This window comes from Solanum dulcamara, chromosome 1 (assembly GCF_947179165.1).
Source record: "Solanum dulcamara chromosome 1, daSolDulc1.2, whole genome shotgun sequence".
Taxonomy (NCBI): domain Eukaryota; kingdom Viridiplantae; phylum Streptophyta; class Magnoliopsida; order Solanales; family Solanaceae; genus Solanum; species Solanum dulcamara.
In genome coordinates this window covers 66238036-66249599 of record NC_077237.1, presented here as the reverse complement: position 1 = coordinate 66249599, position 11564 = coordinate 66238036, and the positions used below count along the sequence as shown (strand labels likewise).

General features: G+C 34.3%; 1 pseudogene across 1 annotated transcript; it reads left to right on the top strand.

Moving 5' to 3' along the window:
• The first annotated feature begins 314 nt into the window (after positions 1–314).
• On the top strand, positions 315–3073 carry LOC129892638 (guanine nucleotide-binding protein subunit beta-like protein; annotated as a pseudogene). The gene is made up of 4 exons (XR_008767366.1): positions 315–1343; positions 1959–2123; positions 2378–2444; positions 2816–3073. The product of XR_008767366.1 is annotated as a guanine nucleotide-binding protein subunit beta-like protein (transcript).
• Positions 3074–11564: the final 8491 nt, after the last annotated feature.

The following is an 11564-nucleotide window of genomic DNA, read 5'->3' as shown; positions in this document are numbered from 1 at the left end:
CTACTAAAATGCCTACCCCATTCCTATACTTCGATCTATCCGAGAACCAAAGCTTATACCCGTCTATAACTTATTATTGCTAAAAAAAATGAGGCCCCCTCAAATTTGGGAGCATAAGACATTTGACTTTTTTCTAACCCTATCGAGCTGCGCCTGATTATACCTAACTCAAACACCTAACGTTCAACGTCACGAGATTGTTTAGAACATTGGCTACCAACGACTTTTATCTCTATCTTGACATATTGGACTTAAATCTGATAAAATTTGTAGAAGTTGGGATAAATATGTTATTTTGATTTCTCAATGGCCAAAAGGTACAACTCTTCCATATTTAATTGTATAAACAATCGTCCGAAAAAACTAGAAACCTTGCAGCGTATAAATACATCCACTTGAGTTTTTTTAGGAATCCGCCCTTTCTCCCACACTTCCATTTCGCCTCAATCACCGTTGGGCAAAATGTCGCTAGAATCACTAGTCCTCCGCGGCACAATGAAGGCCCACACAGATTGGGTGACAGCCATTGCCACTCCAATCGACAACTCCGACATGATTGTCACATCATCTCGTGACAAATCCATTATCGTTTGGTCACTTACAAAAGAGGGCTCACAATACGGCGTTCCCCGTCGCGTCTCACCGGTCACGGGCATTTCGTCCAAGATGTTGTCCTATAATCAGACGGCATGTTTGCTTTTTCCGGATCTTGGGATGGTGAACTCCGTTTATGGGATCTTCAAGCTGAAACCACCGCCCGGCGTTTCGTAGCACACACGAAGGATGTTTTATCCGTCGCATTTTCAGTTGATAACCGTCAGATTGTTTCAGCATCACGTGATAAATCGATCAAGCTATGGAATACTTTGGGTGAGTGTAAGTATACGATTCAGGACCAAGATTCACATTCTGATTGGGTTTCTTGTGTTCGTTTTAGTCCGAATAATCTTCAGCCAACTATTGTTTCTGGATCATGGGATCGTACTGTGAAAATCTGGAACCTTTCCAATTGTAAGCTTCGCGCAACTCTTGCTGGGCACACTGGGTATGTGAATACTGCTGCAGTATCTCCAGATGGTTCTTTGTGTGCTAGTGGAGGAAAGGATGGAGTGATTTTGTTGTGGGATTTGGCTGAAGGGAAGAAATTGTACTCCCTTGATTCTGGTTCCATTATTCACGCGCTTTGTTTTAGTCCCAATAGGTACTGGTTATGTGCTGCAACTGAGTCAAGTATTAAGATTTGGGATTTGGAGAGTAAGAGTATTGTCGTTGATCTTAGTGTTGATCTGAAGCAAGAGAGTGAAATGGCTGGCAAGGCAACTACTACTTCTGGCATAAACAAAGTAAGTTTGATTTTTTTAATCATGTATGCTGCTTTTGGTTTATCATATTATGTTGTGTATAATATGAAGATGATTGTTTGAATGGTTTTATTGTGGATATTAGTTCATTTGTCCTGTATTATTGATAATGATATCGGAGGAGCAGTTCATAATGTTATCAGTACAATAACTAAGTTAGTACTCTTGGCAGGGGTTAGCTATTTATACCTTGCAGGTCGCAATTCTCCAGCTTTTCTTGTCCTTGTTCTCTAGAATTTATGGTATAATATACTCAATGCTGTTGGAAGCTAGGGTAGTAATTCAGTTAGTATAAAATTTCTTAGAACTTGTTTATCAGCTGTGTAATTTGTCAGCTATGCTCTCATGAATCCCCCCCCCCCCTGTTTTTGCAGTTTCTAACATTATTTTCTTACTGATTCAGTCATTTGTTAGTATACAAATGAGGATCTTTAATATTTGGAATGTTTTCTGCTCTCTTCTTACTTGCAAGTTTATAACTTTACATTTCTATGGTTGTGTTGACTGATTTTTGTAAGGATGCTGTGATGCCCAGATTTAGGGAGCTCGGTCAAATACCTCGAGTGTAGCTAAACTCATTTTATCACCACTTGGCAGGTCATATACTGCACCAGTTTGAGTTGGAGTGCTGATGGGAGCACACTTTTCAGTGGATACACCGATGGTCTGATTAGAGTGTGGGGTATTGGCCGTTACTAGGACAAACATATAGCACCATTTGGCCTGACTTCCATTTAGATGAAATCTAAATGTCAGGAAGAAGTACGTCGGATTTTCTTTGTTTTCACATTTTTGGATTTTGTTTGAGCATGTTGTTATGTTGGATGTAGATGATCCATCCAACAAGCTGTTGTTGCCTAGTCCTTGGGTAACTTTGTGTTTCCTTCTACGTTTTTCTATCTTACAGATTTTTGGTTTGTTTATCAATTTTTGAGACACCATTGATTCTCTCTATACTCCGTATGCTCAGTTTTTTGGGTGTTCGGGCAACTTTTTTAACTGCAATTTTTTGTCAGGTCATTTTGCCAGGGTAAATAGCTTGTTGTTCCCTTCGCTTTACAGGGAAGTGTCGTTGAAGAACTGGTAATCTTATTTTGTGTCTGATTGTACTTGAATTTTGGCATATGATATCTCTACAGGGAGCTCTTGTAGCTTACTGAAAATTGAAATGTAGCTTTCTATAAAAGCAAGATATTGAGGACTCTATTCGTCAAAAGTTTATCTTTTTGGATGTGGGAACTGTGGCATTTTAGATTATTGTAGATTCTAGATGAGGATTATCCTGAGTTGTCAGGTTATACCAAGGCAAACAATTACTACTAAATATACTCAGAGATGGTGTTATAGGGTACAGACAACACCACCATAAAAATGAAATTGATAATTCATGCTATATTGGCATAACAATCTAAAGATTGGCATTGTGATGGACTGATGTCTCCCAACATTTGCAGGTTGGCAAGATATTAAAACTTCTTATTATGCTAGCCATTGAGAATGAATGAGCTACAATATGAAATCCAGCTATTATAAAATGCTATGTGCGCTTTCAATGATGCTACGGAGTCCCTTTGTTGGAGTATCGTAAAAAATTATATATGTATTAGTTTTGGTATTATTTAGTTCCTTGTTTGATAGTGTTTTCATTTCAATCTATGTATCTACACCTTATTTAGGACTTTTATACATAATAAATCATGACATTAACAATATGTGTTACTATTTTTGTTTTAATACATCATTTAGTATTATTTTTATTTGTTGTTTGCATAATTCACTTACACGTCTTAACTAGGACTATTATCTATTGAACACTTTTACCAATTCAAATTCGAACCTTCTGAATATATTTTGACCTAAAAGTATGAAATTTGTTTAATACACTTTTGATGATGTGGCAAATTGACGTACATGTGGCATGCTCAGGAGTTAGTTGCTTGTTTTAATATAATGACCAATTAATTCATCTCATGAATTGTAGAAACTTGGTAAATGTCTGCACACATTGAAATTTTGTAGAATTCTAGCGAGATGAGTCCTGTCTCAGTTAGGATTTTTTAGAAATTATTATATCTTAAATTTTAATTTATGCTTATATAAAAGATATTATATTTTTTTGAAAAGATATTTTGAAAATTTCACAAATTAATAAAATATTCATAAAAAGATCAAAATATGTCAAATTTTTCTTGATAAATCAAATACTTCAAAACGATCTATGAATTCTTTCATGGAGAACAAGTTTAAATCATCCAAGCTAGTTCGAGGAATACGTCACTAACGATCCTCGAATCATGAAGGAGATCACAGTCAAATCATCCTATGTTTGAGAAAAACGCCACTGACTGCTCTCAAATCACGATGAAGATCAAATTCAAATCATCCTACGTTCGAGAAATACGCTACTAACCAAGGGATAAATAGATTTGTACCCGCACATTTTATTAATAAAATTATATTTTTTCAAATTTTATTTATGGTTGATTTATTTTCATTTATATTAAATTTGTTGCAAACAAATTGGCACGCGCAGTGGGATCAAATATACCATTCATCTCTTCTCTCATAAATCAAATATGCAAATCTGAAGCCACAAAATCACAAAGGTGGAAGAATGAATACTTCAAGCCTCGTCTTTGAGCTTCATCAGGTCTACATTCCAACAAGTCATGAAGTAGGGGGCATTTGTAGATATTGAAATTTTGTAGGACCATACAAGACGAGTCCTATTTCAGTTAGGGTTTCTTGGAGGCTACTCTGTTCTAAATCCTAATTCAATTAATACATACAGAATATTATATTTCTTTGAAAAGGCATCTCAAAATTTTTACAAATTCATGGAATATTCATAAAGAAATCAAAATATGTCAAATTCTTTTTAATAATCAAATACTTCAATAAGATCCACAAATTCTTTCATGGAGATCAAGTTCAAATCATCATAACTAGTTCGAGAAATACACCACTAACGGCCCTTGATCATGATGAAAATCAAATCCAAATCATCCTAATTCAAGAAACATGCCACTAACGGTTCTCAAATCAAAGAGAAAATCCAAAGAGAAGAATCGATGTCTCAAATAAATTTGTACCTGCACTATTTATCAATAAAATATTCTTTTTTCTTCATATTTTATTTGTGATTATAATTTATTTTCATCACTTTAATATTTGTTGTAAACAAATTGGCAAGCGGCTAAAACTGGAGATCAATGTTGGAAGAGGAGAAGGGTTGAAACTGTTGATTTAGAAGTTGTAGAAGTACAAAGCATTGATATTCCTTCAAAAATGTTAACAGTTCAGAGTGGAAATGTTATCTTTTTAATCACGAATTCCTCATCTCCAAATCATGATTAAATGACATTGCTAACCCCCCCTCCCCCACCCTTTTTTTTCTTTTTTTTTTTAGGGAAATACTGTTTAGCATCCAATGGGGTCGCTACATGAAAGCCGCAAGTCAGTGATGAATCTATTACAACACCAAAATATAAGACAAAATCAACTTTAATTGTTGAGCAAGGACGAAAGACATCATCTACTTCTCAAGACCAAGCTTTAAATGGGTTGACTCCCAATTCAAATGAGATTTCTCGAATTCTTCCAAAGCCAAATGGAGCTATGTCTATTTTTGAAGAAAAATGTGTTGTTTTCCACCACAAAAGGAAGTACATCTTGGGTCTTTAGAAAGAGATTTGTGGCAAACTTTCTAGAACTTCTCTAGACTCTTTATCATCTTATAAAGAGGATGTTTGCGAGATTTCCAATGAGATGAATTTACTAGATCTTTCATCGTTGAAGAACTTGGTGGATTCTCTCTTTGAACTTGCTGCTTCTTATGATCAAGAACACTCTAATTTTGTTGACAAAATGCATGAAGATAAGAAGATGGAGTTGCTTTCCAAGGCCAAGGAGCGTCTTGAATTATCAAAGTAGAATAAGGTGAGAATGCCAAAAACGTTTTTTCTAAAAGAAAATAGCTAAAGAAGGTTAAGCGAAAGCTAGCAACTTCACAAACAAAGCGAGGAGAACATGAAGTTGTTATAAAAGTTGCTAAAAAGGAGGTTGAAGAGATTCAAACCAAGATTTTAGCTGAAGAGGACGAGGTGTCCTCATATGAAAACATGGCCGATGATTCGACTCATTTGGAAAAGAGGAGATAGTTCTTGGAGGCTAGCCGTCAAGATTTGTTCAACTACAAATTATGCTTAGATTACACTTTTCTTTACCTTCCCTTTTTTTTATTTATTTTCTTTAGAGTTTGATTGATACGTTAGACAATTTTATGGTAATAGTAATTTTTTTTCCTTCTTATATCATGCATTTTGAAATCCTTTTGAATCTAGGTGAAGCAAACATTGTCACTCTTAGGTAACTTTTTCGATGCTCGTTACTCTTCTTCTTTAACGGACCTAACCTCTCAAACACAAAAGTTCTTGTGGTTGATTTTACAAGTCGATCAAAGACGGAATGCCTTTTGTTAGAAGTGACAGACTCGTCTTCTACAATGATATAGTTATTGCTTGCCCTTCTTATGGAGATGGGAACTGGCGGCGGTTGGCCATAACATAAGTCTTCACGTACTTGCCTGGTTGTATCTTTCGATGGGAGTTTCTCCAATCTTGATGGCTCATTAGGATTGTATCCAACCAATCCTAAATTAATGAATTTAAAATTTTAATTAAATTCATATTTATTGGACTTAAATAATCAACCCAATTATATTAATCCATAATATTTATTTGAACAAATATATTCAAGAATTTAATTTAATAAAATCATTTTGATTAAAATGATGCAAATTCTTTATTCAAAATGCCGCCCCGTCCACCCTCCACCCACCATCGCCGTTGTCACCTTCCAATCTTCTGAACCCAACAAAAAAAAAAATCAGATCTCATTTTTTTTGAAGTTGAAAATAGCAAATTTCAGATACATAAAAATTAATCAATACATGAACCTACAAAATATGAACCACCTATAATTTTAGATACTAATGAAATTATGACTACATAATCATCTAAACAAAACATGGAGAAAGGAGGAAGGAGATTGATTCGTTTTTTTAATTTTAGATCTGATATATATAGGTATAGATTTATATTTTTCAAGAAGGAAAAAAAAGAAGGGAGGAAGAAATAGAGTACTCATTTGTGAGTCTCTATTTTTTCCGATGAATAAGATCTAGTATCCTTCAGATTTAAAGAAAATGGAGAAGGAAATAGCAATGATGTTTTCCAGTTGAAAATGATAAAAGTGAGGGAGAGAGTGGGGTGGCTGAAAAAAGAGAAGGGTGTATAGTGGTGGTGGCAACATCGGCAGCTACGGTGGAAATGGTGGTGGGGTTGGAAGAAGTTATGGCTAAGGAAAGAAGGAAGAAGAAAGAGATTAAAAAAAACTAAAAATACCCTTCTGACGTGTTTAATGTATGTGTATTGCACTTTCTTTATGATGTCAGCTAAGAAAAAAATGTTCACTAAGAACAAGTCCTAAATAAGGTATCAAAATAAAATAGGTGGACAATTTTAAAGAAGATATAACCTTTTTATTTTAATATATCCATTCATTTAATACAACAAATTAAATAATTGATAAAATATAATCACAACATTACTAGTTCACTACATTTTAGTATTATTTCTATACACCCTGTTAAATGAACCCTAGATGAATTTGCTTACACCTTTTTATGTTTGATGGTTTAAAACACAGTTGCACAATGGATTCAACTGTCCAAGAATGCTGGACAAGTTTGATGTAAGATCATCCACAGATCGTTAAAGTGTGAAAATGTTTACATAATTTCTTATGTCCAAAGAAATGAATAATCGAAGTAATGAATTTCCATTGATATTGACACATATCGAAGTCAAAACGGCTATTTTTTTCTACAAAAATGCATAAAGGTCCACTCGTTTTTTTTTAAAAATAATCAAAAAGGATAAATCACTCCCTTAGCAGTGATTTCTTTGATATTTTTATTGCCGTTAATTTTTTTTTACTAAACATCACTGCGACAGTAGCGATATTCAACCAATTTTTTTAATACATCGCCGCAGTAGCTGTGATTTTTTTTTTTTAAAAAAAAAATACACATTGCTCCAGTAGCAGCGATTTTCATCCTTAATTCTTGTTCGGAATATTCTTTTGTACCTCATTCTTGTTCTTGGATTTCTCTCTAATTTTAATTTGCATAGTGAGAAGTTTGAAGTTAGAAGGAGAAGAAAATTTGAAAATTAGTGTCTTAATTATTCCATCAAGCTAGTGGGATTAAGCAGTTGTCACAAAGAAAGTAAATAAAAAAGGAAACTATTAAGAATATTACACAATCTCCTAATTGTCTAATTACAGAGATTTGGGGATATTCTCATATCTATACTATCTAATTAACTATATTTAACACATAGTATCTCAGATTTGCATTAGTGAGACCCTGGTAATTTGACTTATTTCTCTTGTTATACGTAAGTGTTTTTTTAGAAAAAATTTATGGTTGATCAATATGCAGTTGAGAGATTTGGCAAGATAATGACTATATAAACTAGTTGACAATTTTATCTTAGTTCAATTGCATTTGTAATCACAACACTACTAGAAAACTATAACTTGAACTGGAGGCGAAGCAGTGAAACGTTGTTTGACATGCACTAAGAATATCTGCTATATGTGATTTATGATTAGCATCTAGTAAGCCTTGAAATTAGCACATAGTTTGATGGCTCGTATAAGAACATTGATATAAACTTTCAGGGTGATGTATGTCAAACGTTACACCAGCTAGTCTTTTGAAAATTTCTCTTAAGTTTTGAAGTGCTCCTAATAACTCAATTGCTTTTTCAACGATGGTTTCATATTCTTAGGATTTTCCAGAAGAGTGCAGCATCAATAAGCTTATGAACCATGAGAAACACGAATCTTTCAAATAAGAAGGTAGAAGAGTAGGATGACAACTGATAATAAGTTTTTCTTTTATTATCCTTTTAAAAAATACATCGTTGCAGTAGCAACGAATTTCACCCTTAATTTTTTTTTTTTTAAAAATACACGTCACTGCAGTAGCAGTGATTTTCACTCTTAATTTTATTTTATAAAAAAATGCAACTGCAGCGATTTTCATCCTTAATTGATATTATTTTTTTAAAATCCTTGTTTGTAGAGTGAGTTTGTTAATTTAATATGCTTTTAAATTTTTAATTCGCTGTGCAATATTTACCTGAAGCAAATTATATAGTTCACATGGAATGACAAAAAATAAAGTGAAGTTGACATGCAATGAAAAAAAAAATAAGAGATAAAAGATTACTCCTCAGTAAACGATTTACTCAACATTTTTATTTGTTTATGCAATTGAATAATTTGCTCTATATATTCATGATCAGTTTCATTATTCGTTTAACTCAAAAATTCAATCATTCTCCTTACTCGAAAATTCATTCACTTTATTAAAAAATTCAAGTTTTTTCATTTGTCTAAAAAAGGGCGAAATCCATCGGTGACCTCCTTAAGTTGGCACCAACTTTCACTTAGACACCTAAATCAGGAGATGTTCATTTTAGACACCTCATGTAGGGGTCCGCTGTGTCATGTTGACACTTTTTACACAGTTGACACTTCGCGTGTTTTGCACCTATTTGAGGCGCGTAAAAGCTCTTTTTTTAATCTGATGTGGCATTACACTTGGCCTATAACGGTAATATCTCTCCCATCTATGTATTTATACCCTTTCTTCTTCAATTTTGCCCTAAATTAGTTTTTTTCTCCGATTTGAAAAAAAAATCAGTTTTCTCTCTTCTTCTTTGTTTTTCTCTCTTTCATGTCGAGTTTCTCCAACACTTCCATGTCGAGTTTCTCCAACACTTTCATGTCGAGTTTCTCCAACACTTCCATGTCGAGCTTCTCCAACTCTTCCATGGCCTCTTTGGATGAATGTCGATATTATAAATGTGGTAATGAAGCATTATTAAAAACTTCTTGGACCCAACTAAATTCAGGTCGTAGATTTTTTACTTGTAAAATTTCAAAGGTAAAGTAATTCTTTATTTTTCTTAAAGTTAATTAAATAGTTAATTTTGGGCTTCTAATTTTTTTTTTCTGATTGATTTTGTAGAAAATGGGTGGCTGTGATTATTTTTATTGGAATGAAGACCGACACCCTCCTCAAGCAAATAAGGTGATCTGGGGTTTGTTGAAGAAAGTCAATGCTTTTAATGAAAAAATAAATTGAGCAAGAAATCTATTTATTGTTGGTGTCATCGCTACTAGGTTGGTATTGTTTGGAATATGAACATTGAAGCCTAATTGTTAGAATGCGTTGTGTTGTGTTGTTCAGGTATATGTGGTGGTCTATCATTATGTATAAGTGGTGGTCTAGTATTATTTTGATGTTGTTGTTGCTGTAAAGTTGTCTATGTAATGAAATGAAACGAAATGAAACTAAACTTCATGTTTTGGATGAAATGAAACTTCATGTTGTTGTTGTTGCTGTAAATTTCTAGCTAGGCTACATTTGTATGTATTTTGATGTTATTGTTGTATACAATTCACAACTTTGTTGTCACTCAAAATATAAACAAAAATATTCTAAAAACGCAGCAACACTTGTGACAATTTAATACCAAAAACATTTAACAATATCACAATGTAACTCAAAAACATGCTCCACAATGAGTTCAAAGTTAGCATTATGCTAAATACCACGATCAGTAGATCAGTTTAACAAGGCGACAACCATCAAAAGTGTTTAATAGTACCAAAATAAAGCAAAAATAATAATTATTTGGTGATTACATTACATAGAAAAAAGTATTCAAAGCTGGTGCTGCTGTTACTTCTTCTTTTTGTTTGCCATTTGCTGTAACTGGGAGGTAGTGACAGCATCTCTGTTTTTCCATCTCAAGCATCTAGGCTTAAAATCAAGGTCTATGCCTATTAAACTTGCATCCTTAAAATTTGAACCTGTTGGTAGAATTCTTTGACTTGAAGTCTCTGGCTGTTTTTATAAAAAAAGAGAAACCAAAATTAGTAAGTAAGCTACACTTGTGAAGATTAGTATGTAACTGTCACGATCCAGCTCCGTAGGCCGTGACGGACGTCCAAGCCGGACACTCGCGTGTACCCCTGTTAACTATAAGTAAACCACGCTTAACCTATAATTTGGCACAACCCGCCTCTTGAGGGGTCACAACTTATAATAGACAACATAACACATAAGCTGACGAGGCTGTCATAGCATGTGGGATCGTCCCATTATATGCATATATGCGAGCCGACAAGGCTGCCACGACAAAGGGAATGTCCCAAAATATAAGTCATATAGACACAACCAAACACACATATATACACAACCCACACACATGTCTACAAACCTCTAAGAGTATTAACGGTAACATATGGCGGGACAGGGCCCCCACCGTACCCCTGAATAAAAAAATATATACATCAAAGGATCAGTACCAAAAGATAGGCTCCGATATAATAGAGCTTTTTCCAAACTCGCTGAGTGGAATTCTAAGCTGGCGGATTCCCAAAACGCGAATTTGTACTTGCGAGCATGAAAATAGCCCCCCAAAAAGAGGGGGGGGAGTCAGTACGATATATGTACTGAGTATATAAAGCATAACATATCATAAATGGGATCACATCTGAAGTAGAGATTCAGGAGACAAGCATGATACTCAAGAAATCATTGTACTTGTAACCTTATGAAATAGAGTCATGCATGTTTATATCATATATCATATCTGGCCCATTATGAACTCAGTAAATCTTTCATATACTTGTATCATATCTGTTAGTGCCGAGGAACATACAGCCCGATCTATATACATATAATAATGCCGAGGAACATACGGCCCATTCCATATATATATACATATCATACTCGGCCCTCTAGTGAGGGGCTCGGTGGACAATGCAGTGAGCTGTGCACGAATACATATCCGGCCTGAGACTCGATGAAAGATGTGTTATAGTATATACGAGCAGAGTAGTGAGTAACCATATGCAATTTAAATCATCATCTGAGACTCAATAGAAAAAGTGGAATACCATCGTGTGAGGATCAGAATAGTGATCACCCCAAGTGCCCTCTAAATGTCATTAGGGGCCATATCAAATGGAATCTCAGGAATCATAAACATTTATCAGGATAATGCCAAACAGCTTATGAAATCAGAGACCTTTGTCATCGTAAAGTCCTTAGGAATA